The following is a 27,105-nucleotide window of genomic DNA, read 5'->3' on the forward strand; positions in this document are numbered from 1 at the left end:
AGGAGTAGGCATAGTTTATTATTTAAATGGGAAGGCAGTGATTCTTGTTCATATTATATAAGTTAATGTATGTAATTTTCGTATTTAGTATATGTAGTTGTTTCTGTGTCAAACTTTGTGGTATAATAATGATATCATCTATTAAGTTGATAGATTCCATAAACCTACGTGGATGGGCCTTTCCATGAATTTATGATCATTTAATAATTAAAACAATGAATACAGAAGAAAATACCATCATGATATACATAAATATCATTTGTGAGCTTATGGGGGAAGTATAAAAGCAAAGGCAATGTGAATAATGCATCATGATTGTAAATTGCTAGCGCCAATATACCATGTAAATTCTATAATGTTTCCCTTGACCCTTTGTGAGCATTCCTAATAGAGTTCATAGGCACATCCAGATCATGTCCAAGACAGAGGTTAATGCTAACAGCAAACCACACTACTGAGAATAGGACCCACTTGGGACTGAAGGGGCTTGCAACCCTATAAGAACAACAATGCCAACAAATCAGAGCTTCCAATGACTAAACCACTATGGAAAGACTATACGTGGACTGACTCTGGGCTCCAACTGCGTATGTAGGAGAGAATAAACTTGTTGGGGCACCAGGGGAAGAGGAAGCCTTTGATTCTGTGAAGGATGGAATCCAAGTGCAGGGGATATGGGGTGCCAGTAAGGGGGATGGATGGACAGAATACCCGTATGTGGGAGGGGAAGGGATTGGGGTTTATGGAGGAGAAACCGGGAAAGGGAATAACATTTGAAATGTAAGTAAAGAAATACCTCTAATTAAAAATTAAAAAAGAAAGCAAGTAGTATTGGAATTAATCAATTTGTTGTACTGCAATATTTTTTATGTGGCAGTAAATATTCTCTTAATCCCCTGAGAGTGCTGTGCAATAGTAAATATATGTAGAAACAAATTTTTTAACAACTCTAAAATAAGAAAATTTTGATCTTAGGTGCTATGTATGTTTCAGTTTAATCTATGAGTTACATCCTAACTACAGAGTAATCTTAGGAACTAAATTCGCCAAATTTGAATTTTATGAAAGGTGCTTTATCATCCGCTTGTGATATGTGGGTGATTGTGGAGGCAGGTTTATACTATGGAGAATCATTTTTCTAAGGAAAATTAAACTGAGACAAAACTAAGGATGAAAAAGAAGAGGACAACTTCAAAAATCAGTCCTGTAGCTAAATAAAAAATTAGTTTCCATAAATGTTTATACGCTTGTGAGATTCAGAAAAACTTTTGCAATGCTCATTTCCTGTGTTTTCTAAATATTTTAGAAGTATTATTTTGAATAAGTAGGGAGAGAGTGGGCAGCCTTGTGTAGTCCCTGATTTTAGTAGGGGGAGAATGGGGAGGGGAACACCCAGATAGAAGGGGAGAGGGAGGGGTTACGGGGATGTTGGCCTAGAATCCTGGAAAGGGAATTACAATTGAAATGTAAATAAGAAATACCAGTAAATAGGTATATAGATGTATAGATGGCGTATGTATGAAGTTGTAAGAGAGGAAATAAATACTTTAGAATCAGCATTATTTTTATTCTAAAAGAAAACATGAGTTACCAATGTTGAACCCCCAGTGAACTAGAGTGTTGGGGGGAGGGCGGCAATGGGGGGAGGGTGGGGAGGGAACACCCATATGGAAGGGGATGGGGGAGGGGGATGTTTGCCCGGAAACCGGGAAAGGGAATAACACTCGAAAAGTATATAAGAAATACTCAAGTTAATAAAAAAAAAATAAATAAATAAAGTTACTGGTATGCCAAAAAAAAAAAAAAAAAGAAAGAAAACTGCACAGCAAAAATCTTTAACATGGAAAGGCAAACAATGCAGATAAATTTAAAATGTGAGATAGAGGTTGAAGCCTTTCTAATGTAATCATCATATAAGGAGGCTTCAGTTGTTGCTTTAACGTGGACCTGATTTGTCCAGTATGCAGGTGAGGAATAAACCTTGGGAGAAATAAACTATCCTCTTGAGGAACTCTGATGCAGACATTCATTCAGAGGCAAAGAAAATCCACTTTCCGGGCTGAATGTTTTTATATCATACAGTGAATCTACACACAGTACAGAGCCAATTTTCTGGCCGTACTGAAAACAAGTCTATTTCTTAGCAGTTATCTGAGAGTAGTAACAGACATAACTGTGAGAATCTACATCTCCGGCTGGCTGTCAAGAGCACTGCCACAAGCTTGGATTCTGAGGAAAATAACATGGTTATTCTCACATGGAAATAATGTTTTTTAAAGTGATTTGTCACCATTATTTAATTAATGATTTTGTTTACATTTCAAATGATATCACCTTTACCTTTTATCCATTCACAATGCCCCAACTAATTAACCCCTCTCTCCATCCCATTTGACTCTGTGAGAGTAGTTCTCCACCCATTTATCCACTCCTGCCTCACCGCCCTAACATCATCCTATGTTGGGGCATCAAGCCTTCAGAGTACCAAGGCCCTTCCCTCCTGCTGATGTCAGATGAGGCCACCCTCTGCCACATATGTATCTAGACCCCTGCAAAACTCCAGTTATCCTGCTTGGTTGGTGGTTTAGTCTCTGGTAGCTCTGGGTGTTCTGTTTAGTTGATATTGTTCTTGCTATGCTGCTTCAGTCCCCTTTAGCTCCTTTGGTCCTTCTAGGAGCTTTTCCATTGGGGTGTTTAAGGCTCAGTCTGATGATTGGCTGTATCTACATCTATTTTGGTTATGTGCTGGTAGAACACCTCAGGGAAAAACCATACCATGTTCCTGTCTACAAGTGCTTCTGGGCATCAGCAGTAGTATTGGGGTTTGATATCTGTGGACAGAATGGATCCCTACATAGCACAGTCTATGGATGACCTTTCCTTCACTTTCTTTTCGATTTTTTGTCCCTGTCTTTCATTTTGGCAGGAACATTTCTGGATTAAAAATTTTGAGATAGGTTTGTAGTCCCATCCCTCAACTAGGGATTCTGCCTATTTACTGCAGGTGGTATCTACAGGTTCTATCTCCCCTTTGTTGGGTATTTCTGCTATTGTCATCCCTCTTGGGTCCCAGGAGCCTCTTGCTTCCCTGGGTTCTGGGAATTTTAGTGACTACCACCAGTTCCTCATTCCTCACTTCTAGTTACTTTTATTCAGTGTCCTGATATTCTGTACTTCACTTCTAACCACTCCAATACCTAATCTGGTTGCATCTATTTCCCTCTCCCTCCTCCCTTCCTTTCAGTTCCCTCCCTTCCTCTATCTCCTGTGATTATTTTGTTCCCTTTTCAATGTAGTATTGAAACATCCACATTTTTGTCTTCCTTCCTCTTATCCCAGATATTGCTCAACTTTGTGACCATAAACAAGTGATTAAATAATGAAAATATGGTACGTTTACATGATGAAATGTAACTCACTTGTAAAATAATGGAATCATGCAACCCCTGCTTAAGTGGTTCGAACTAAAAAAAGTCATCCTGAGTGAGAAAAGTCACGGTGAGTGAGGTACTCAGAACGCCGAAGAGAAATATAGTATGTGGCAATTTAAAACTGCTTGTTAGGCTTTAAATCTTACAAATGCACATAAGAATCCTTAAATCCTCAGAGGTAAGTTATAGAGTGAGAAACTAGAAAGGACTGAAGTTTTTCCTAAGTAAGTAAAAATATAATTAAATCTGGATGCTTTTGGGCTTATGTTGTTGTGGAATGGGATTATTAAATTGAGAAATGAAAGAAGGTAGACTAAGGGACAGCAGAATCTATGGACTTTCTGAAGAATGCTAGAGAAAAATACCTCAGTAGAAGCTCCTTAATATATTATATGCAAATGAATATTCTTAAAATGCATCACCAAATAATTGGGAGAGTACAACCATATTGCCTTCTCCCACAACCAATCCAACCCCGTCCCCAGTGTCACGTATGAGTTATATCTAACTGAGTTTTAATGACTGAGACTTCACAGAAACTCTCAAACAACTTACATTACTGCCCACACTATTGTCCACTTTACATAAACTGATGGCAAAGTCATATTGATGAGATAACACTTACCTACCTCCTGAACATGAAGATGTTAAGCTCATGACCGGATGGAGTATTCACTCTTCTTGAAAGTGTTCATGAATTGGCAAGTTTATTCATACTTCCTGAGGAGAATAGTAAAGAAGAACTTAGCTGAAATCCTTCAATTTACAATGGTGGGCTCCGTACAGTGTACGTGTTTCAATATTGGTACAAATGCAATAAGCGTTAGTAACAATTATTGGTTGGATTCAATGCTCAGTCCATGAGGTTCATTCATGACATTGCTCATGTGCCCAAGAAAAGAGAAGTAAGTAAATTGTGGACCAAGGGACATACCCAACACCAGTTTTTTCTGGAAAAGCAATGTAGCGATTTAATGAATCCTAATGATGTTCTGTTATTCCCTTTAATAAGTATATTGCTCAACCATGGTCACAGAAGCTACTATTTGTTATAGATGTTATAGATGGGAACAAACAGAGAGACACATATCTGAACAATGTGTAAAGAGTAAGAGAGATTCGATACCTCAGTCATAAATGAAAATAATCTTCATCAATATTCTCCTTTCACCTCTCATGAATATTTGTGTTGGGAGAAATCTCAGAGCCAGTGCGAATGGAAAGAAAGTGAACAAGGAAACACTGTCTTCCAAATTTAAGAGACCTGACAGATGAAACCATATAGATCATGAAAACATGCATATGGTTTGCATACAATAAATTGAAATGCATCCCTACTGAGACAAAGAATTAAACATGACCTCCCATCTCCATCCAAGAAGGTATGTCCAATATACAAGTGCTCCTGAAGGAGAAATTAGTTTAATGTGGTGGAGACTCTCTGATTATAGACACCACATTCATGGAAGATTTTCTTCAAAGCAGTACACAGTCAAATCATATGAACTTAATGGTATTTTGACAATAATTTTTGATTCATAATGCTTTGTCTCTAGACATCAAAACAGATATCATTGAACAGAAAAGAATGTAGGAAAGAGCCTCAGTTAGTCTCACCTGATTTCATGGTAAGATCATGTGTTAATGACACTATATACTTTGTTTCCTGGACATAGAGAACTCAACCTTGAACCATCCAAGAAAGCTATCCCTGGTGGTTATCATTCATAATGATAAAAAACAATAAAAAAAAACAGAAAAAAAGACAATGATTTTCTCATCCATTAATTAGCCTTATATGTTATAATAATGATTTGCCTGGTACAATTCACGAACATTGAAATTGTGAAAAGAACATTTTGTGCTTAGCTAACCACATTATTAGTTAGAATGGATGTCACTTCCACAGGAGAGAATTCAGGAGTGGTAGTACAAAGTTTGTCAAAAAACTTGGCTAGGGAATTTAAAGACCTTAGCAGAGAACACACTAACATTGTTTTTTCCAATGTCCATTTTGTCAAGTCCCCTTTTAAATATTTCTGTTATGTCTGTAGGTATGTGTTGATGATTATTTCAGTAGATAATTATCTTAATACTAATGGTATTCTTTGCACAAAAATAAATAACTCTGTGATGGTTTGGGAACATTTCGCCCAGGGAGTGGCACTGTTAGAAGGGGTGGCCTTGTTAGAGGAAGTGTGTCACTGTTTAGGTGGTCTTGGAAACCATCCCCCTAGCAACTTGTGGATGCTCAGTTTGTTCCTGGTTTCCTTTAGTTGAAGATGTAGAACTCAGCACCCCCTATACCATGCCAGCCTGGATGCTGCTATCTGCTATGCTCGTGCATGAACCTCAGAACCAGTAAGCCAACCCCAATTAAATGTTGTTCTTTATAAAACTTACACTGCTCATGGTGTCTGTTCACAGCAATAAGCCCCTTATACAGACTACAAAAAGCACTGTGAATAAGCAACTGAAAGTACTCAGACACAGTTGGGAATTCTAAAGTTCCCCATACTAGGTTAAAGCTCATGGACTGGAAGAAATGCTGTGGAATATCTCTATAAGTGGCCTTGTTACTGTAAACATGGCCTCCTGATTTTATGGTTACATGTGTGTCCTTCACAAGATTATGCACACATGCAGATAAGGAAGAAGGAGGGTGTCTCCATATTCCAACCCCACCTGCACACATTCTTATTGATATAGATGGGTTCTCGTTTAGCAAGTGTTCTGTTTCCTTAGAAATGTGGTCACTATTAAAAATAAACAGAACATATTTCAGAATAATAAAACAAGATACAACAATCTCAGAGCCAGCATGATCCTGAAAGGAGAGAAACTCAAAATATTTTCATTAAAATCAGAAACCCAACAAGGAAGTTTTTTCTTCTTGTCTTATTCAGTACAGTATTAGGAGATTACTTGAATAGGGTATGCTTTTATGTATAAAAGTTACTAAATATGACAGCAGAAACTTGATAATTTTTTTCAAGATTGTAGCAGTATGAACCAGTTAGTACAAAATCATGTCCTGAAATAAATATTTTGAGGAACAAATCATAGGAACAATATCTTTTATAAAATATATATTATATAACATTACATATAACATTGTTATAGGTAATACATGACATATAAAATATTACATATGCATATGTATAAACACCAATCATATCCTTCACAGAAATTAAAAAACAGTGTTGTAATATTATGTGGAATCAAAAAAGACTCCCTTTAGAATAAACCTGAATAATAAAAAAATGATCCATAGGTATCAGCATGACAGATTTCAATTTACACTATAACACAGGGGAAGTAGCATAACGGTAACGATTGGTGCCACTCTGTTATTTCTGTCTTCATTAACACCTCTTTAGGAGCAACAAACTTAGCAAACCCTCACACTGCTGTTGGCTTGGATCAACATAGGCTTGTTATTTAGAAACACTTTAAAAACCTTAAACCCAAAAAACATTTTTCAAATAAAAAAACAAAATACCACGAGTTAAAGGAAAGTATGTTTCTCTGAGGACCACTATGTCTTAAAGACTCTTATTAGTCTGCACTTTTACCTCGGTACACTCAGCTTACTGTTTTAATGGCATTCTTGAGTGCGTTAACAACTGGGAATCTGATTCTTGTTTCTGCTCCTTTTCCTTCTGTTTTATTGCTTTGTCCACCCCCAATATTATGTTCTTTGTTTATCTTATTATATTTTTTTTGGAGACAGAAAGGGAAGAGATCTGGAAGCAAAGAAAGGGGAGGTGAAACTGGGAAGAGTTAAAAAAAAGGAGAACTGTGGTCACGATTTAAACAGAAAAATTAAGAATGGAAATGAAAAACTAGGACAATAAATTTTCCTTAAAAATACACCATTTTATAATGAAAACCAAAAGCAATTGCAAAAAGACAAGAAAACATACAAACAAACAGAAACAAAAGAAAAGACATGCTTTTGTGGGTTTAACTGATGGAGCATGGAAAAAATCCCCCCCCAATCTCCCCAAAAAAAACACATCTGCATTTTTTTGCTTATTTATAAAATTCATCCAAATCAAGGAATAAAATCAAAGTATAGATTATATATCTAAAGATATTTCTTTCCAATCCAACACTTTATTCTTGAATCTGGGCAAAATTTAAAAATAAAAACATATTAACAAATGCCACATACTAAACACGGACTTATTGTCATAACATTCAAATTAGATCACCTATGAGATCACAGAAGAAAACGGTTTAGTACTTTGTAGTACTCTATACACTGTATGTAAGTATGTGTGTGAGTGATTGGCTGTGGGTGTGTATGTATATATGTGGAAGATACATCACATTTCCACATGTTTGCAGTTCACACACCTGTACTCTGCTAACTACTATTTCTTAACACAATTTTGCAAACCCCTTTCATGTATTATAACTACCATAACATAAAAACTAATTCTTATCTGATGCTCTAACCATTCAGAAACTAAGAGATGCAAGTCATCCAGGATCTGCTGTGTGCTTTCCCTCTGAAGATAATCTGTATGTTAACTCTCAAGTGTTTTAATTCCTTCATATCTTTCAGTCTGTGAGAGATACCAAGATACCATTTTAACTTCACTATGGATATTATTCTATGCAACATACATATACCAAATTAAATGTTCTTTTTCTTTCCTGACTGCCATTACTCCCACACACCAATAATCCACATTATTGTCAGCTATTTGAAATGCTAGTATTCACCCTGTAAGAGAAGTGAGCTAAATTGAAAAGGCAGTTTGCCTGCTCAAGGGGAGGGGCACTGCAGCAAACACAACACAAGACAGAAATAGGAAGGCAGGTCCTGATCTGATAGCTTTCTGATCTGACTGTTCAAAGTCAAAGAAATGAGTTCTATAGAAAAATCTTCTATCAAAACAAATTTGCCATATTTAGTGTGAAAAAAGTCATGTCTATGAAACAAATTATGGGGATATGAGGGAGCTGACCTTGTTTGCTGCATTGCCTTGCGGACCATTCTTAGGGTGGATGAGACAGGAGACACTGGCTGCCTCTTCTCTGAGCAGGTCCTGCTGCACTGACTTGTCTAATCACACTCCCAACCCCCAGTCTGTGCTAGTGAGCTAGCATAACCCTGCATCACGCATGCGTGCACGGTCGCCAGGCTGCAGAGATCAAAATCTTTTCTAAAGCTAATGTCAAGGCAGGCAGCCATGAGCTTTAAGCTGTCCTATTGCTAATATGACACAGGAGGCTTCATAAACCCCTGCATAAATTGGTCAGGGATAAATTCAAGGTGATTTCTGGCAATGGTGACTACATGATACTGAATTATATTCACATTTAGATCTGTATACAAAGGAAAGAAAGAGTGACTAGGAAAATGTAATAAAATTACGGAATGTACAAAAACACTAGATGCTTATAATATCAGGAGAAATCACTAGGGAATAAAATATGCTACTTTAACAACATTCTGTATTAGTCAGGTTTTACTTGATCAGGTGGATTTTTAAAATATCCTATGTGTTCATGTAAATGAATCACTTAAAATTAACATAATATCTGTTATATCATAAAAAGCATTGGTTTGTCATTCAGTGATTTTTTTTCTGTTTTAAAAATTATTGCTGTGAGATACTTAATTGTTTGTTTTTTAGATAGGGTCTTACTTCTTAGATTTAGCTCGACTGAAAATAAATTTGAAGACCAGGCTGGTATTTAACTGAGAAACTTAGGATCTTATAACTTGAAAGTGCTACAAGTAATCTCATATGCCACTACAATTATTTAGATTTTATTAATGTTATTTATTTGTGTGGTGTTTGTGTATATATATATATATCATACATATATACATATGTATATGAATATATGTATGTATTTCTCTATAACTGAGACGTTGTCTGTTATAAAAGCCTGACCCCGTATGTCTGTCTGTCTGTCTGTCTCTTCTCTCTCTCTCTCTGTCTCTTTGTCTGTCTCTCTCTGTCTCTGTCTCTCTGTCTCTCTCTCTATCTCTTTCTCTCTTTGTGTTTGTGTGTGTGTGTGTGTGTATGTAGAGGTATGTAGTTATGTATCTCGAGATCTTCAGATATATATATATATATATATATATATATATATATATATATATATATACTTGAGGCTCCTAACATGAGTTCTGTGATATAATTTTTCAGAATAGTATTAGATTTTACAAACAGAAGCATCAGTCAGGCTCTTCTGTGAAACTTTATGCCTTGGTGATTTTGATCCAAAATGAATATGCAAAGGGAGTACAAACGAAAATGTAGACAGACTCCTAATTTTAAAAATTCAAGTATTTTCCAATAAATATAAATATGATATTGACTTAGTAATATTCTTTTCTTCAAGACAATGTCTACAAGGGAAAGGGAAATGCATAAGGAACTACTAAATGTGATTTGAATTTGGACAGTCTGCATTGTGGTCTATAGAGTCGTGGAAGGAAAACATTTGTAAAAATGAAAAGCTGACTTTGATTGAATATGGAAATACTCAGCTTCTTATCCCATAGTAGTAGTTCTATAAGGTATGTCTGAGTGGCTAAATTTGCTTCAATACAGGACTGAGCAGATAATTATGTCAATATATCACTTCATGACTTACCAAAAGCAAGGGGTGACCACCCTTAAACAGGCTGTGCTATTGCAGTTCAATCCCTCTGAACCTTCTGCCAGTGCTGAAGGAGTTTAAAGCTTGCTGAAAAGAAAGTTCTGCAAGATCCTCGAGTTTTAAAGTTACCTTGCAAATACTGATTCATATTAGGAAAAAAGCCTATGAAATTACAATCCTGTAGTGGATTTTTATTTTGCTTGTCAGAGGATACCCGGTATCAAGTACACAATAACTTATATTGATTTATTATCCATAAATACAATATTTGTATCAATAGATTTTTTTCTGGCTAGTAATAATCTGCATAGAATGAATTCGATTTAAACCTACAGTGTTCCATATTTATCTGCCACCGAGAAAGTTAAATACAATGGGTTTTAGTATAAAGGATTTCCTGCCTTCCAGATTTCATACAATACACACCAATGTCAATCTCTCCTGTGAGTCACATACAGAGCATGTCAAATGCAGGGGTGAATGCAAGCAGCAAACCACTGAACATTAAACAGGACCTCCTTTGGAGGAATGTGAGGAAGGATTGAAAGAGCTGAAGGGGCTTGCAATCCCATAAGAATACCAATGCCAATCATCCAGAGCTTCCAGGGAAAAAACCACTACCCAAAGACTATACATGGAGTGACCCAGCACTCTACCTGCATATGTAGTCGAGAATAGCACCAGTGGAAAGGGGAGCCCTTGGTCTTGCCAAGTTTGAACTCTTGGTACAGAGCAATGTCTGAAGGGGGAGGTTATGGGGATAGATGTGGGGAGAACACCAATAATGGGGAGGGGAAGGGTATAGGGAACTTATGTACAGGAAACTGAGAAAGGGAATAACATTTGAAATGTAAATAAAGAAATATATCTAGCGAAAAAGAGAATAATATTGGGTTTTCTAAACAAGAAAATGCATCCAATAATTTTCCGTCTATACATATACTGCATGTCAAAGTGTGATTAGGTAACTAAAATATGTAAAGAAATTCCTTTGTTTTAAAATAGTGTTTTTATCATATAAGGACCTAGTAATTGAGGATATACATGTAAAAAGATCAATCTATGGACACTGGGTTGCAGAGTTCTTGGACCGTAGAGTTCTTCACTAGCCAATGTGTTAGTGAAACGTCCCGCGCTAAGGGTCCTCAACCTGAACCCAAGGACAGGTTCACCTATGTCAATTAAATTAATTAAATTAACCCTGCTGAAGGATGAGTGAGGCTTGCCTCTCACATGGTTCTACATATCACCAAGTTGGCAGATAGAATTGCCATTTCAATAGTATCTAAGTATAAAATCCTGTATGAGATCTAAACTATGCTATGAAATTCTACAGATAATAACCATGCTTTCATAATATGTGGTTGGATCCTAATTCTGGCTTTGAGACTGTTGCTTGAGAAGTTTTCGAAATGTCTGTTTACTGTTTATAGTGTCTGTGAAATGAAGAAGATTTGTACAGGTCCACTTCAATGGATACTTAACATGCAGTTTTCCTAACATGCAGTTAGAAGAGTAGTAAAAGTGTTGGATTAGTAGAACTTAAAATTAATATAAGGTATATAAGATACACTATCTGTGAATATAATGAATTCTGTACTTTCTGTTGTTGTCATTTGAATTGTCAGATGTATATTTTGTATCTGCTTAGTTTTCAAAACCCCTCCTTCCACAGCATAGATTTCTAATTTCGAAGTGTTATTCATTTTACTCATGTTTCTCTAATTAGTGGATTCCTCATTTTTCCTCCTCCTCCTCTTCCTCCTTTTTCTCCTCCTCCTTTTCTCTTTTACTTAATTTTGACTGATGTTCAAACCCTTTTAATTTTTGGAACTTGTGAGACAATTTTGCATTCTGTAGAGTAGGTTGGCCTAAAATTTCATTTGAAATTTGAATTTGACTGTGGTCATTAATTACTTTTAGATTTTTTTTTTTGGGAAAAGACCACTAATGTTGGCACATGCCCTTATATCTAACAACATAGAGGTGTAGCCAGAGAGTGTACACTGAGTTTACTTACAGCCAGTATTACATTTTAGAATTTTTTTGTAACAACCCCAAAAATATATTAATAAAATTAAAATTGTGGTTGTAAAAGATTATTTCTTCTCTTTGGTATCTTGAGTGGTAAGCCGCAGGTTGCTGAATAGACAGCTTATATCAAAAACCACGGAGCAGAAGCAGAGAGAGCTAATTAAAATATCTTGAGTTTTTTAAAAGATAGAAAACCATTCCTAGGGATATCTTTGTCCAGTAATAATTGGGAGTCAAATATGTGAAAATTAGAAACCAACAGTGGACATATCATTCAAACTACTGCATTCTACTCCCTGTTACCACAGTCTCACAAACAATTCATAATAAAAATGTATAGTATACAAATTTAAAAGACTCCATTAATTTTCACAGCATGAACATTGTTTAAAAGCTTAAAGTGTCTTCTGAGACTCAAGTCAATACTTTCAATGCTCCCTCAGTAAAGTCAAAAGCAAGTCACATATTTCTAGCATACATTAAATAAAATACACATTACTTTTCCTCTGAAATGAACTCAGGCTGTCCTGAGAAATGCTTAGGATGACCTCAAGCATCATATTTTTCTGCTCCACATCCAGGGTGCTGTTGTTCCTCGTGTGTAAAATATAACCGCATGTGATAAATTCAAATTCAAATCTGTTTATGTTAGGCAAGTATACTACCAAACATTGATACCAAGCATATATGTCTGTGAATTTTCAAGCTGCACAGCATTTCCATTTCCAAGTCTTTCACAATCCAAGTTCATCATAAGACTGCAAGTATCATTTGGAAAAAGGTTCCTTTAAAAGTATACTTTCTTACCTCAAGAGAGAAGAAAACGATGATATAAACAGAGAAAAATCAAACCATAATGGTGTTAATGAATTAACATCTTAATAATGGTGATCCATTTAATATTTTCTGGTATTATTGAAGGTCTGGGTAACTTCTCTAGCTCTGCCCTTTGCTGCATATGTGCAGCTGTTCTTCTAGGTTATGGCTCTCTCCACACCATGAATGCTACTGAAATTACTGGTCATCCTATGCTACTTGCATCCACCAAAATGTGGGATGCCTTTCACCAACTGGGCTGCACTTTTACCTGTAGACTCATCTAGCATGTTTCAGGAGACTCATCCCTCCTAGAGAGTGACAAGCCTTAGCTGCTCACTCTCATGTCTTGAAGCCTTCATAACAGTGCCCCTAGGTTGAATCTAGTTCCAAGTGAGTAACAGAGTTATAGTTCATCATTTTTGCAATACAATTTCTGCATGCTGAACCTGAGGCATGACTTTCCAGAATATTCACGTCTATGATGCTAGTCTCTTTTTTATCACAACTGATTGATTGTTTAGACTCAGGTGGCCAGGACTTATTATTCATCCAAAGTATGGTTTCTTCACTTTGTTTGCTCTGGTATTGAAATTTCTTCTTTGAAATTTCCTACAGTACATTCAAGAAACAGGGAAATTGTGGAGGATTCTGGCTAAAAGACTGAGTGTTAAATACAGTGTGCTCCTATTAATTTCTTTTTTTTTATTTAGTGTGATGAAACAGAAATAAGGAGAGAAAGAGAGGGGAGGAGGAGAGATATTAAACAAAAAAACCTCAAGGATAAGTAGATTTTGAAAATGTTAGCCAATAGAGGATATAAATCATTTGAGAAGACATTTCTCACAAGGCATCCAAAACACGATGAAGAGAAAGTAAATTCAAGAACGAGACACGTATGAAATCTGATGGCAGCAGAAATTCTGCTTTTATTTACTAATGTTTGTTAGCATGCTGGATAAAAATACTATTCAATAAAATCTCAGAATTTTCACATTGCTTGTCACCAGGTATACAGTATGGTCATGAAAAAATAAAACAAAAGAAAACAAAGCAAATACTTCATGCTGTTGTTCTGGACAGAGAAAGATGGTCAAACGAAATGAATTATGAAATGCCTTGGAATCACAGTACATCAAATTCAGTGCATTACTAATGGGACATCTATTGAATCCTCTCCTCAGCCAACCAGTGGTATTCTTCTGCAGAAGAAATTCAACCTGCATCATGAATTCCAGAATATACAGTAAATGAGTATATATTAATAAAACATCAGTCTCTTATTTATAATCCTTTTGAATAGTATTATTTCTTTAAAACACAGTATGATACCTGTTCCCCATGTTCCTCTTTACAAGAATTCTGAAACTCCAGACATTTTATTCACCATTAGAAAACTCCTCATGAGTGAAACCTATATACCTTGTATGTATGAAGTTAAAAGGATTCTTTCCCTAGAATATAAGCAAGGATTGTTTGTCAGGAAATATTGCCAAAAACAATCCCCATCAAAATTCCTACTCAATTCTTCATAGAATTAGCAAGAAGAGTTTGCAAGTTCAATTGGAATAACACATAACCCAGGATAGTGAAAATTATCCTTAACAATAAAAAAAAAAAGAACTTCTTTTGGAAATCACCATCCCTCACCTCAGGCAGTATTACAGAGTAATACTGATAGTAACTGTATGATACTGGTATAGAGACAGGCAGGTAGTTCGATGGAATAGTATTGAAGACTCAGAAATGAACCCACTCACCTGTGTTCACATGATCTTTGACAAAGGAGCTAAAACCATCCAGTGTACAAAAGATAGCATTTTCATCAAACTTGTGCTGGTTCAAAGGAAGTCCCCATGTAGAAGAATGCAAATTGTTGCAGTCATATCACACTGTACAAAGCTTAAGTCCAAGTAGATTAAGTACCTCCACATCAAACCGGATACACTCAATGTAATTGAAGAGAAAGTAGATAAGATCCTCGGACATACAGGCACCAGGGAAATTTTCCTGAACCAAATACCAATGGCTTTTGTCTAAGATCAAGAATGGAAAAATGGGACCTCGTAAAACTGCAAAGCTTCTGTAAAACAAAGGACACTGTCATTAGGACGAGATGGCAACCAACACATTGGGAATAGTTCTTTACCAATCCTACATCTGATAGAGGGTTAATATTCAAATTATGAAAAGAACTCAAGAAGCTAGACTCCAGAGCACCAAATAATCCTATTAAAATGGGGTACAGAGATAAACAAAGAATTCTCAATTGAGGAGTATAGAATTGATGAGAAGTACATAAAGAAATGCTCAAAGTCCTTAGTAATCAGGGAACAGCAAATCAAAACAACCCTGAGATTCCACCTCACACCAGTCAAAATAGCTAAGATCAAAATCTCAGATGACAACAGATGCTGGCAGGGATGTGGAGAATCGGGAATACTCCTCCATTGTTTGTGGATTGCTACTGGTATAAGTACACTTGAAATCAGTCTGCAGCTTACTCAGAAAATTGGACATTGCACTACCTGAGGACCCAGCTATACCTTTCTTGGGGATATATTCAAAAGATACCCCAACATGGAACAAAGACACATGCTCCACTATGTTCATAGAAGAGTTATTTTTAATAGTTAGAAGCTGGAAATAAGACAGATGCACTTCAACAGAAGAATGGATACAGAAAATGTGGTACATCTACAAAATGGAGTTCTACTCCAATACGAAAACCAATGACGTCATAATGTTCATAGGCAAATGGATAGAACTAGAAAATATCGTCCTACGTGAGGTAACCCAATCACAAAACTTAGTACATGTTATGCATTCACTGATCAGTGGATATTAGCCTAAAAGCTTGAAGTACCCAAGATACAATCCACAAACCAAATGAATCTAAAGAAGGAAGACCGAAGTGTGGTTGTTTCAGTTCTTCTTAAAATTGGGAACAAATATATATATATATATATATATATATATATATATATATATATATATATATATATGGAGATAGGGAGATAAAGTTTGGCTATTCAGAACCTGCCACACATGGGGATCCATTCCACATACATAAAGCTATCAAATGCAGACAATATTGTGAATGCCAAGAATTGCATGCTGAAAGGAGCCTGACATAACTGTTTCCTGTGATGCTCTGCCAGAGCTTGCCAAATTCAGAGGAAAATGCTCACAGCCAACCATTGAACTGAGATTGGGGTCTGCATTGTAGGGATTGGAGAAAGGATTGAAGGAGCTGAAGGGGTTTTCAATCCTATATCAACCCAGCAGAACTCCAGGGCCTAAACCATCATCCAAAATGTACACATCGAAAAACCCCATAGGTCCAGCTGCATATGTAGCTGGGATGGACTTGTAGGGCAACAATGGGTGTAAAAGTCCTTCATCCTGCCACAGGTGGACACTCAGTATCTGAGAATGTCAGGGTGTGGAGGTGTGAATGGGTGAGTTGTTTGGTCACCGAACACCTTCTTAGAACGTGGAAGGGCAAGAAGATATGGCTTAGATGGGTTATGAATGGGAATGTGGGAAATGGACTAATATTTGAATTGTAAATAAAAGTATCCAAAAAAAAGCTGCAAGGTGAAAAAAGTATTTTATTGTTTGCTGCAGTATATTAGTGTTTGAATAGTTTTCTATGGAGCACATGTCTAAAGAGGATAGGAGAGTGAGTCTTCATCTCCACTTGCATCACAGATCATCACAAGCAGACATATAGATTATGTTAATTGAACAGAGTTTATCTGTATGAGTAGTTAATAGTTTTAACAGTTGACAAATCCTTTGGAAAGAAGGGAGGTATTTTAATAAAAATGGGAAAAAGTAATATTAAAGTGGCCTGTTTAAAACGTGAGGTAAAAATTTGGAATGCTGCTATCATATTCAGAGCATTTTGCTGACTAAGGTATTGTGTTCACAGGTTGAGGATTGACTGCAAGAACCTATAGAGATATGTAATATTTCTACCTAGATAAAAGTACTTTATTTATCACATGACAAGAGTTTATGTATGTCCTACAATTTTTGGTTCCATGAGGAAATTACAGAAATTGAAAAGAATGACATAGTATTCGTACATAAATGTAAGAATGAATTACAGAATATTTCTCAACATTTTTCAACATCCCATGTTATGAGGACTAGGACTTAGTCCTTTCCAATGGACCTACCAGTTGCCTGGCTCTTAAGACTTGTTATAGATCTCAGAATCCTCTGTCATTAATTCAGTGAAATGGAATTTTTAATCAATTTTACATTTAATTTTATTTTACTATGATGAGTTAGGGCAAAACTTGTGTTTGACTATCGAATTCATGAAAAATATTAGGGTTGTTTATTGGAAAGTGGAGATATGTTTGAAAAGAGAAGATCTTCTTTCGGAAAGACCTGAAAAACTTGAATTATTGGAATGACACTGTAAAACACAAGTAGACCATTTTACAAACATGTACAATGCTCTGGAGACAGATCCCTGAAAACATAAGGGGAAACAGTCCTATCAGAAAGAAGAACAAGCAGGTACAACAACATAAAACACTTGTATGTCCAAGAAATGATATTAATTCCTTCCTCAGTCACTATTTATCTAGTGTACAGAATCTTTCATTTACAACATCTGTGTACTTTCACACATGATTAGATTTTAATTAGAACCACTTTTCCATAAGCATATCTATGTCTGCATATCTCTTTGTGTTTTTCATCCCTCATCTTTTCAAGACGATGTCTTATCACTCACATCTTTCTTGACCTACTCTTCCTCAGTACTTAATCGTTTTCCCTCCACTGGTCCTTCACTGCTTCTTCAGGTATAAATGAATTGTCAAGATCCTATGATATACTCTGATACAACAAACATGTCTTCACAAGAAGACTATGTTGAAGTTTCTTTTGACATCAAAACAAACCGCTTTACTGACAGCATAAATAGAGTAATGATTGTTACAAAATAGAAAAAAGGTTCGTAAGGTATTGGAGACCACCCGTCCCCATACCCTGTAATTGACATAGTATTTGATGACAAAGTACGTAGCACAGAAACAAATATTTCTCATATAGCGTTGTCTTGTACTTCTGCGCTTAATAATATATTGGAAGATGTATTAACGAACTTCAGAATTTAAAGCATGTCCTGTTTTGACGTCACATTCCATTTAAAGTATCACATCTAAATTTAGGTTTAATAAAAAAAAGCCTAAGAATTTGCTGACAATTCCATGAAAAATTTTTCATTTCAAAGCTATGTTTACTGAATCGTGACTTCTCTCATCCCTGAATTAATGCTGAATTCTTCACTTTCTTATTAAAGAAGCAAATATTTTGACCGCATTTCAAGATAAAAAAAGAAAAAAAGGGAGACTTGTATTATAAGTAATAATGGCAAAGTCATGATTCAATCAACGAAATCCTGAATGTGACAAAAAGAAAAGCAAAGCACCTTCACGTGTTCTAAAACCACAGGAATTTAATGAAGTGGGTGTCAGTTCTAAACTTTACTCCAGGGGAAGTTGAAAACGGAAAGGAACTCTGGTCCTTGTAGTTTCACCATATTTTCTCTTGCCAGAGTCCAGAACCTGACTTGGAAGGGCAACAGTCTATGGAGTGCTTTTTTGACTTATTTCCTGTAGACAGTCTACTCACTGGATCAGTTTGCTGGAATAGGATATTAGTTAGTGTTGATGGTACTGGAAAGAAAAGGACTTTCTCAGCTTTAATATGGTTTTATACCAGCCAATATCGTCTAGACAGCATCTTTTATGAATTACTGTGCTTCTAAATTCACTTTTCACAATAGCTTAGGAATGAGATTTAAAACTAATTGTTAACAAGGAAACATACCATCCATCCTAATGTACGCTTTCAATTACTTCTCCAGAAGAAATTAAATCGCTGATGGTTTTCTCGCCCAGTCTTGATAACCGGTTTTATTTCTAAGCTTATGATAATTTTTATGCTAACCTACAATGTTCAGTTGACACATCCTTATGTATACTCACTCTCTCTCTCTCTCTCTCTCTCTCTCTCTCTCTCCCTCGCTCTCTCTTTCTCTCTGCCTCTGTATAACAGAATGGAAGAAGTGTGGATCATGGTGAGAGGAGAGATATTGCAGAGAGTTGTGTGGAATTGGAGGAGGGAAATGAGTTGTAATGAATGAGAGAAGAATAAACGGAAAAATAATGATAGAAAATCTTAAAAGGCAGGAAATAGAAATTGAATATAACTAATACTGAAGAACAAGAATTAAAATTTTGGCTTAAGGCCACAGTCTATGTGTGTATACATGAAAGGAAAAAAACGAATTAGGATTAGAATTATGGGGGCTGGAGAAATGGCTCAGTCGTTAAAAGCACTTACTGCGCTTTGAGAAGTCCTGAGTTTAAATCACAGCAACAAGCTGATGGCTCACAAACATCTGTAATGGGATCTGATAGAATCTCTGATGTGTCTGAAGACAACTACAGTGAACTTATTATATATAAATAAATGTTTTTAAAAAAGAAATAGTGTTCTGTTTATCCTAGGAAAGGCCAATCTCCTCAGCTCTTTCAAAGAAGAGTATAACATCAACCAACAAGGTAAGGGGTTCTATTTAAGTGGTGGTTTACTCTGCTACACCCATGTTTTAGGACCTCAAAAACTGTTTGTAAATACATAAGGGTCTTAATTATGAATTCTAGATCAATATCACCAATGGTCCATGTCACAGAATGTCAATTAAAAGCACCCAACCACATGTTCAATGTTTTTATTGTGTTTATAGCAAATTTTGGAAATTTCCATAAGGCTCAGCAGCTTAATATTTTAACAACAGCATTTCTGGTATAGTCTGCAGGAACTGCACAGGGGGAGAGAACTACCCGATGAACAGAATGGTTAAGTTATCTATTTTCTGCAGGATGTCTTAAGACATCTATATGTATCACGATTCTGCTGTTTTACCTTAGTGGCTGGCTGTTGCTAATGAGGATGGATTTCTGTAGGATGTTTGCTTAGGTGAACTTTGTGATCTTCTTCTTTGTGAATTGGAGTTTAGCCCCTAGTCTCTCAGGAAATGGGGTTTCATCAAAAAAAGATTTGATTGGGCTTTCAACAGGTTGATGATTTTGATTAGAAATCATTTTATGAGTGGTTAAAGAGTGGTTAATTTAAGGAGGAATACTTTTATTCCACATGCAAAACAAATTTATGGTAAATTTGTCCAGTCCTCATGCAGACTTCTGAGTACTACATACATGCAGGTGCAAACAGGAACTACCTGTTAACTCAAGTACTTCTGATCATTCAGAATGAACTTCCTTGCCATCCTCCTCCACAGAGATTTTTGCTCTCCCCTAATTGAAAATAGCACATCTCCTGGGTCAGTCCAGAAGTGGTAATTACCATCACTGAAGGAGGTACCTGCAATTACTGGTGCCAGAAGTACAGCCCCATCCATGGTGGCTGAAGAAGTTAACATGGCAATTCTCACAGTGAAGGGGTATTTTAAAGAATGACCAGCTTCGGGGTTGGGGATTTAGCTCAGTGGTAGAGCGCTTGCCTAGCTAGCACAAGGCCTTGGGTTCGGTCCCCAGCTCCGAAATAAAAGAAAAAAAAAGAATGACCAGGTTCAACATTTTAACTAATAAAGCCATCATTTTAATATAAACTTTAATAAAACTAAAATGAAAATTATGTGGAAGAAAATGCACCTATACAGAATGAAGTATACATATCATATACATAATGGTCGAATAAATCAATTTCCCTTTTTTTATAATTTCACTTTTAATTCTGTGTTTTGAATGTGCTCATGGCAAATATTTCATCCATTTTTAAAGTCAGTCAGCCTCACAGGATTCACGTTGATTTTGAATTCCCATTAATCATTTAAGTTAATTTGCACATAATGTAATATGCTACTGAACAGTGTCCTGCAGTATTAGTGTTCTAACTCTGAAGGAGAGCATACCTCAGATGGCCCCTGTAACAGTCAAATATAGGATATTGCTTTGAGATGACTGTTAAATGCTTTAAAGACAGCACTGTCATTTCATATTCTTGGGTCCCTCTGCTTTGTACTCAGAACTTTTGTAAATGTTTACATCAATCTTTTCGTTCTGTCCAAAGATTTATGACACTATGAGCACAGAGGTAATCACTACTTCAAGCATCACGTGGCTTGTGGCTTTAAGGGAATGAATGAAATTGGTGTCTGAGATATAGGAGGGCCAAATAGAGTTTTTCTCCTGAGATTATATGTTTAATGGCAATTTAATTTGCTGTCGGCTCGTTGATTTCTCTGTAACATATAATTTACCCTCTCAGAAATCTGCACATCTTGCCAAGGCTGGACCCATCCAGTGTAGGCAAATGTCTGTGCCGGGAGATGGGAAGGGGGTAGTTGGATTGTGAAACAACCTTATATAAAAAGGTGGAAGGGCAGGGGATATGGGTCTTATGGTTTGGAAAGCAGGAGAGTGAATAACATTTGAAATGAAAATAAAACTATCCAATTAAAAAAATCGCCCATGAAACTTAGAACTTTATAATTTTCCCTACCTTACTTATGAACTAGATGTTTCTAAAATTAATTGGCCAAGTTGTATTCATTATGTGACTGTGCTCTTTTATGACAGTTAAAGCACAAAATTGTGTGTATTTACACACAAAGTACACACACTCACTCACAAAAATGTACACATACAAACACACACACACACACACAAACACACACACACCAACACAGAGTGAAATTGGTTAAGGTCTTCCTCTGAAGTATGTCTTAAAGGTTTTAGGTGCCTTATTTCCTGTGGTTTCTTTCTGTATATTAATCCTTACATCGTTCTCTGTATCTCTAATTTCTATGCATTTACCCTAATATCCCTTTTTTATACAAATAAAAATCTCTTCCTCTTATGACCCATAATTGACCATTCAAATGCTTGAGTTATTAAAAGAACAGTTCAACGTTCCTACTAATCAGGAATATGTATATTCAAACCATATTATGATTTTATCATTCACAAACAAGAATGGCCAAAATCAATGAAATAAATGACCGCACATTGTAGAAAGTGTGAAGAGTAATAAGAATCATTATACACTAATAGTGGCAATATACAGTTGTATTTCCTTTTGGAAATCAGTGTGATTTTGCCTTTTAACCCTGGGAATATTACACTGCAGATTAAAAAGAAAAGACCCTATATTCTGTATAGAGGAACTTACTTCCCATTGATGGCTGCTATATTCAAATCAGAAAGAAAGAGGATACAGCCTAGCTGTCCAGAAATGGGGAAATGGTTAATGAAAATATGGTACAATACAAAATGGATTATTACTCAGCTGATAAAAAGCAATAGTACTCATAGTTAAGGAAGGAGAAAAAAAACTCATCCTGAGTTACCAGTACCTCAAAACACATATCAGACTATGCCTAAGGCCTTGATCATTCTATACACACTGAGGATGCCCCTTTTCCGGAAAAGGACCCTACATTTCTGTTGAACATAGAGAAGAAAAGCACGTACCTAACTAAAGCTTTTACATACTGAATAGTGTTTGTGGTACTGAAAAGAATTCTGCCTGGCACCTGAGGGGGCATTTAAACCAACTCAACTGTATATTATTTAATCTACCCTGTCAGCTGCTTACATCATACATTGCTACAATAGTTCCAATTCCCTGGGAAAAAGCTACTACTACATGATGAACTAAGATCTACTCACTGAGATAGAAAACATTTTTGTCCTTTTTCCCATGGCAAAATACCTTAGAATATTGCGAATAGCTTGTACCATTGCCTACTTACAATGTGTATCAATAAATGTATTTCTAATAACATTGTTATACTCATAGTGACATGTATTACTGCACCTTCATCATAGAAGCTAACATACACTTTAAATGGGGCCAGATACAGAGACCCATATCTGGATAGTGTGCAGTGTGAAAGACCTTGGGCCGTTCTGTCCATAAATCAATATTGCCATCCAAGCTCCTCCTTCATGATTGAGCAAACCTTGTAGAAGTCATTGTAAAAAGATACTAAGGCCAGTGATGCCGGGAGGAATGCCAGCAAGGAAACATACATTTCAGACATAGTAGGGCTGATGCACATATGAACACATACAGAAAGTAACAACATGCACAGGATCTGCATAGGTCAGTCCATACACTGAGAGCAGGAATGGCATGTGATTTCCCACTCTTCAACAAGTAGCTATTTCATATACATTTACAAATAATTTAGAAAATATTGTTTGGATGAAAAATTTTGATTGTTTGTTTCTTCACCAGTAGATATCTTGTCTTTCTCTAACACACAATGAAAGTATTCCCTATCTGTGTTTGATAAATGCTCTCCAGGATCCATTTCCATGAATGTGCAGTTTATTATTATTGTTCTGCATTTAAGGGTAGAGTTTTAATTAATTTTTATAGTTGTATAGTTATTATAATAACTGTTACCTGTGTGTATATATATATATATATACATACATATATATATATCATGACAAACATATAATTAAACTCAATATTTCAAAAAATTAAAATCATAGGACTCAGAAATATACAAAATTATATACAGCAATATAAGCATATCTATTAAAAGACAGCACCAAAAATCTAATCTTGGCAATATACTGTCCTTTTGATGGCAGCAATCATAGGCACAAGGGAAAGTTTCCTTGAAAATTTCATTCCCCTTCTCAGTTTTTTTCTGTCAGAATTATTTTAGTCTTCTTTTAAGGAGATAGGATAGTTAATATGAATAAAAGTATAAGAGTTTCTTGAACTTGATAGGTCAAATAATCAGAGTAGCAATATTTACTAATTTGTGTATGAATATCTTTTCTTTCTCCAAAATTCTCAAATATTGTTCGAGCACTTTCATCTTAAACTGTAAATTTGAGACAAATAAAAATACTTAATAAATACATAGCTTGAAGAATTAGTTTGGGACTATATAATCTACCAGTAGTTAACACTGAGGATATATTTGCAAGGTTCAGGATTAACTTGTCTCTTGAAAGCTTACATTGGTAAATAACACTTTAATGAGATGCCTTCAGACCATGTCAGAATACTGCATCTATATTTCAAATATCACTGTCTTCCTGCTCCAGCTAGTGAAGACTAGTGTCCTTGAATGCTCTAAGTATTTACTAAATGGCCCATTGAAATGGATAAATATATTGATTTGTTAATTATACATTTGTATCATACTTTTCTATGAAAAGGAGAAGTAAATGCAAAACACTGAGTTCAATGGATATGACAAAGATCAGGAAAAAATGTGGCATTACTGTCAGAGAAATCATAAAGTAGTAGGCCATATTAAATCAGGATATAAAGCTGCCACCTCAGCACTTGATTGAAAATGAAGTGGGGAAATTTCTTTGTTGTAGAAATTATTGAAACCCCAGCCCAGGGTTTCTACCCAACCTTTGGTAACAGAGTTAGTTCCCTACCCCCAAAAAATACCCACAATTCACACACAGTATTTATTTTTACAATAAGCCGTAATTAGCACAAGGGTTGGGCAGATATCTATCCCTATCATATTAGAATCTACTTTCCTATTGATAACCCTGAATATGTTTTATCTGGGTGGTTCTTAGCTCTTACTAGGCTGCTCTCATGACCATGCTCTCTTGACTCTTTACCCATGGGTGCTCCTCCCTTATCCTCTCCTGCAACTTCACTCCTGTTTTCAATGCTAGAGGTCAATTATTTCCTTAGGCAAAATTGGAAAGACAAGGAGAAGAATAGGGGAAGGCATGTATACTCAGGAATTCCTTTTTATCATAAATATATGATACTAAATATGTACATTCACATATTTGTGACTTTCCACAATGTAAGAATTTATTGAATGGCAACAAATTTAATGGTTGTTATCTGTTTTTTTAAGGGATTTTTCTGAATAGACCCAATTTCACTCAATAACAGGCAAATTACATAGACAAATACTTTGCCTTAGACTTTATTTATTTTTTTAAGATTATGTATTATTGTTTTCTATATGTATGTCTGTGAAGCACTTATGCACAGAGCCTGAAGATATCAGAATAATTCTTCAGATTGTCTGGTACATTTTTTAAACAGTCACGTGTGTTCTTGGAATTGAATAGATATATTAAGTAAGATCACTCAGTGCACTTAAATACTGAGTCTTCACTGAGGACACAAGACAGGTTTTTACATTGTCAGTCTTAATTACTAATATTATCCTTCCTTCTCAGTGTGGTATGTTTTGATCAAGATAAACACTTTAAAACCTTTATGTCCTTCAGAGTATAGTGGAAATTAATTATCTGTGTCAAAAATGGAGGGTTGAGTACAGTATGCTATAGATATGATATTTAATCTTAGAGTGGAGAAGTAATTCCATCATCTGATGAAACAAATGTATAAACCGTGGCTACATGGAACATGCCAAACAAGTCTTAACTCTAGGTGAAAATTACTGACAATATAAAGAAAAACTTCTTATAAAGATAGAAATATCAGAATCAATTTGTGAAAAGTTTCACACAATACAGTGAGGAATTTTAAATCTTTTTCCTTGTCCATAATCTGTCTTATAACTTAAAGAGAATATAAATGTAAGAAATGTAAGACCCCCGGAGTGGGGAGACCCTCACTCAAGTCTCGAGATGATGTGATCCTCCAAGAACTCACTTGACACCATCCTTGCTGTAATAAACATGAGGTTTATTGATAGGAACCAGTGCACTGGGGTCGAGACTCCATGGAGGGGGAGTGGAGTTCGACCCCCAGTAACTAAGACAAGGGGAATTTAAAGGAAGAAACCTCAACCCCAGCGGGTAGGGAGGGCATCATTGGAAAATGTCAAGAATACCAGTGAAAAATCACAAGGAGGAGCTTCCTGTTTCTCAAGATTGTTTACTTTATGGTCCATCAGTTCGTGGGAGAAGCTTCAGGCTTCTCAAGATTGTTCTCTAAGGGCCTTATCTTAAGTCCTTTTATCTAATTCCTGGGAGAGCAGGCTCAAGAAATGTGACTTTTACCTACAGGTAGAGGGCAGGGTCTGGAATTTGAGGTATTTGGGGCTTTTTTAAACTTCTGACTTCTTAGCTGCATTTTTTTATTCTTTCATTCCCTACTTCTTCTAGTGGCTAGTTCTAATCATAGAACTAATTTTTTGTATCTTTATAATATTGGCTTTCTTGTCCTCCTAAAGCATGATACTGTTGGCATAACATCAAAATCTGAACAGTACTCACTCTTTCTCTAATGAAGGTAATTAGTTTCTTTAACACACATGGACCTATAATCAGAAGCAGAAGCAAAACTAAGAAGGGTTCCATAAGGGAAGATATCAGAATAGTCCCTCAAGTATATCTACTAAACCAGCTTTCGAACCATCCCTGATGCGCTTCTCTGTCTCTCTGTCTTTTGTCTAACCTTTCTCTAAGTTTATTCATGGAGTCTTTAATTACTCCTGAATGGTCTACATAGAAGCAACATTCTTTCAGTGTAGCACACAGACTCCTTCTTTAAGGAATATCAGGTCTAATCTTCTACTATTCTGAAGGACTACCTCTGAGAGGGAGGTTAGGTATTCTTGGAGGTCAGCTAAAAAGTCTTTTTCACTTTTTTTTATATCTGAGTCAATGGAAGTTTTGAATTCTCCATAATCCTTGTGTTGCAGGGCAATATCAGATGTCCTTGTAGTTGCCCTTGCACCTAAGATAGCCCTAAGTAATTCTCAACTCTCTTTTGTGTCTTACTAATTCTTTAGCATCAGGATTCCAATCTGGACACTATCTGAACCTATACACCAAGGTCATGACTGTCTTTTAGAACTTCTAAACTTATACAGATTGTGATCCCTGAGGCACAGTCCCAAGAAATGTTAGGAGTACTAACATATGCAATGTTACATCATTTGCAATAGAAATCAAGCCTATCCCCACACCTATCCCGATGGAACCCAGGGCAAACATGAAATTCTTGTTTCTAAAGTACACTCCTCAAGTGAGCATTATAGCAACCTCACAGTCACGTCTCTGATGTATCCACTTATCTGATGTGCAAGTCTAGGGAGCTTTTTGAAGATCTGAGTGTCCCTCTAGGTCCCAGCTCTCAGCCCCAACAGCTAGTATGCTGCTGGTGAGGGCTGAGACTTGATGGCTGTCAGGGTGGTCAGCAGCACCAGGTACAGTCC

General features: G+C 36.0%; 1 pseudogene; it reads right to left on the minus strand.

Moving 5' to 3' along the window:
- The window catches only part of Rhog-ps3 (ras homolog family member G, pseudogene 3), a 142,122-nt pseudogene extending 118,733 nt beyond the window's left edge, over window positions 1–23,389 (minus strand).
- Window positions 23,390–27,105: the final 3,716 nt, after the last annotated feature.

Source organism: Rattus norvegicus, chromosome 1, assembly GCF_036323735.1.
Source record: "Rattus norvegicus strain BN/NHsdMcwi chromosome 1, GRCr8, whole genome shotgun sequence".
Taxonomy (NCBI): Eukaryota; Metazoa; Chordata; class Mammalia; order Rodentia; family Muridae; genus Rattus; species Rattus norvegicus.